Genomic DNA, 799 nt, shown 5'->3' with positions numbered 1-799 from the left:
TAAACGTTTTCAGCACCTTGTTGAACCTATGCCTTAAATTAAGGAAGTTTAGTGGGTAAAATGTGGTCCAAGCCAGTACTAACAAGATACATTTAAGTAAGTGGCTAGTAAAGGTTTCTCTTTCTGGATTACATTACGAAAATTACACTCATCACAATATACATTTTTGATACACAATGTATATTACATAGACACATTTTCTGCACATTTAAGCACACAAGATATTGCTGCCCTCTAGTGCCAAATCATAATTACAGCTAAATATACATTAACACTAAACATTGAGTGTGATCAGTGGTAGCTCCATATTTATCTTTTTTTACTGCAACCAGGTTGCTTAATTTCAAAGCTGTAAATTAAGAGTTTCCTGTTAATGCGCTAGTCACTACAATTTAATTTCTACTGCAACACCTGCGCAACACAGCGACCTGCAATACTCTCACTGTGACAGTTAGGACATCATTCTGTTTTTATGCTGTGTTATGACTGAAGGTTTACAAGACAGCCTGCAAATTATAAAGCTGTCCTGATAGTAGCAAAAGCATGCCCAATCTCCTACCTGGAACCACTCATGAAAATATAAAGCTTTACATTACCCATGTAACGACCATTGCTAAAAGCACTACTTTTATATAAATAAAATTAAATTGAAGGTGATGAGCTCTGCAAACCCTGCTGATTCAATAAAATAATAAATAAGCAGCTTTTCTTTTTTTTTTAATAAAGGGGGAAAAATTATTAGCCCAACAAAATACATAAAGAGGACTGTGCTGGAAATAATAAGTGAACAAATTTTAAT

Source organism: Clarias gariepinus, chromosome 22, assembly GCF_024256425.1.
Source record: "Clarias gariepinus isolate MV-2021 ecotype Netherlands chromosome 22, CGAR_prim_01v2, whole genome shotgun sequence".
NCBI lineage: Eukaryota > Metazoa > Chordata > Actinopteri > Siluriformes > Clariidae > Clarias > Clarias gariepinus.
The sequence above is the reverse complement of the archived record's forward strand: the minus strand, read 5'-3'. Positions refer to the sequence as shown.